We start from the raw sequence: 2,612 nt of genomic DNA, 5'->3' as shown, positions 1-2,612 counted from the left end.
AATCTCACCTGCAGGCAACACCTACTGGGCTTCTTCCACAATAGGCATTCAATAAATGTCTGCAGGATCAATTTCACCGTGGACGCTCTTGAACTACTGCCAGAGAACTACTTGTCTGAAGAGGACCTTGAAACACAGCAGAAGAGAAAGCCTCAGAGCAGTAGAGATAAAGCATCACACAAAAGCACCCCAAACAAATATCTTGAGGGTTCAAGTTTGAGAGCCCAAGCTATAAAGCTCCATCAGATTTATACAAGGCTGCAGGTGTCTAGAGGACTATGGATTAGCCTACCAGGCTCTCGTGGCAGAAGAGGACAATAAAGAGCCAATTCTGAGAGAAAAAAACCCAAAAAACTATGTTGGGCGGGTAGACTTCATGCACAGGCAATGGGTCTGTATGAAAGGAGAAGATACAATGTGAGTATGCGCTGCTCAAATTAGCAACTAGCTAACCGGCAGCCAAGCACAATGATGACAAGCCTTCAATAAGCAGCGCTGTGCTGTGGAGCAGATCACCCAGGCACGTTATGCCTGATTCTTTCTTTGTTGGATGTCTCATGTAAAATTGGATCATCACTTCTAGCCCATGATGTTGGCACTCTCAGTTGGAATGGATTCAGTCGGACTCGTGGTGGGATCGTGTCTGAATAGCAGTGCTGTCTTCCAATGTGCCTCTGGGGAGGTTTTAACCACCAACTTCTTGGCTAGAGCCACCTCAGAGACTCCCATAAAACACAATAAAAAACAATGACAACAAACCACTATGGAATCAATTCCTCCTCATAAGGTTTCTAAGACAGAAAATCTTTACAGGAGCAGACAACCTCGTCTTTCTTCTGAAGAGTGGTGGGTGGGTTTCAACTGCCAACTTTGAGGTTAGAAGTCTAGTGCTTAACTCACAGTGCCATTAGGACTCCTAGGGACTTCCATAATCAAAACCAAACACCCAATTCACTGCCATCAAGTCAATGCCATCTCATAGCCACCCTATGGGGTTATGGAAATTATGCTGAATGCATTCTAGTTCCTGAAAACCTGATAAATTCATGAGAAAGCTGAGAAACTCATAAAAGAAAGAAGCGAGTTTAAGAAAATGGCATGATGCCCAAACATGATTTCTGCAAACACCTGGGGAATGAAGAAGGCACTACCCTGAAGGGAAGCTGCAGAAAAGGAGCAGGTCGAAGGAACTGCTTGAACACTAGATGTGACTTTGAGGACTAAGGTGCGCCTGACCCAAGCATGCTAGTCTTCATGGCCTCATGTGCATGTGAAAGTTGGCCACTGAGTAAGTAAGACTGGAGAAGAACTGATGTATTTGAATTGTGGTGCTGGAGAGGAATATTGAAAGTATCATGGACTGCTAAAAGGACAAACCAATCTGTCATAGGAGTACAGTGAGTGCTCCTTAGAGGCAAGATGGTGCGGCTCTGCTTACATCCTTTGGACATATGCGTCAGGAGAGACGCATATGGATGACATCGTGTTTGTTAAAGTGGGGGGAGGTGTCATGGAACACAAAGGAAGGCCCGCAAGGAGATGACACAGTGGCTTCAGCAATGGGCTCAGGCACAGGAATGATTATTAAGAAATCAGAGGATCAGGGTAGTGTTCCATTCTATTGTGCTTAGGGTCACTCAGTCACAACTGACTCGATGGCCCCTAACAGAATCAACCTACAAAGACCTAGAATGCTGAATTTTGACTGTGTATTTTATACAATGCGAGTTGAATGAAAGAACCGGGTGAGAAATACAATTATTAAAAAATAGAAGATAATGGAGGAGATTCGTTTTGTGGTATAAATGAAGAGGTTGTAACAAAAGTTCAAACCATGAAACGAAAATGATAATAAGAATTATGTCAAAATTAAAGACATGAAACATGTTTCCAAGATCTGTGACTGGTGTGGCCATCTAATATCCAAGTGCGAGCAAGAGCAACTTGGAGAGGCTTTGACAGCTCAGGTCAGCAAAGTCTCTGCAGCTGCCACTCACCTTTCCTAGAAAATTCTCCAGGATCTGGACAAGGAAGCCTCTTACCTACGTCCAGTTTTCCAGCAGCTTCCATGTAGACCTGTGACTAGTAAAACAGCCTTGACATGTGATGACGCAAAAAGATCTAGCATTTTGACCCTTGAAGCACTGTGAGAAGAAAGAGCTTCCAGCAGGCCGTTTTGCATGCAGCAGAAATTTTTTTTAATGTACCTGGCTTAATAAATAAAAAGACTTCTGGGGGGGAGGGAATAAGACTTTGCTGCCACAGAGAACAGCATGCAGAAAGTTAAGGAGCTTCGAGATGAGTCCAGGTTTGCAAATAACCCACTGAGGAAAACAGGAGTGAGACAAAGCCTTGTAGTTCAGAAACTTTACACCAGAATGTGTAGCTCTATAATTATCCAAAATCCACTAATAAAAAAAAATAACTCAGACATTTGGAATGGTGTCTAAAGCCTTGAAGTGGCATGAAATGACATTATGAGTGTTTCTTTTTCATTGATTTTTAAGATCGTTGAAAAAGAAAGGGACCTTTGAAAATATCTAAACATATCTTATTAATTGATACAATGAGACTAGTGATAGTTCAATGACAGAGCTCTTACTTTCCACAGA

General features: G+C 42.6%; 1 non-coding gene across 1 annotated transcript; it reads left to right on the top strand.

The window, feature by feature from the left end:
* Positions 1 to 1,880: 1,880 nt before the first annotated feature.
* Positions 1,881 to 2,010, top strand: LOC142435386 (small nucleolar RNA SNORA44). The gene has a single exon (XR_012781449.1). It is a non-coding gene; the product is annotated as a small nucleolar RNA SNORA44 (small nucleolar RNA).
* Positions 2,011 to 2,612: the final 602 nt, after the last annotated feature.

This window comes from Tenrec ecaudatus, chromosome X, assembly GCF_050624435.1.
Source record: "Tenrec ecaudatus isolate mTenEca1 chromosome X, mTenEca1.hap1, whole genome shotgun sequence".
Lineage (NCBI taxonomy): Eukaryota > Metazoa > Chordata > Mammalia > Afrosoricida > Tenrecidae > Tenrec > Tenrec ecaudatus.
Note: the sequence above shows the minus strand (reverse complement) of the source record. Positions and strands in the feature narration are given on the sequence as shown.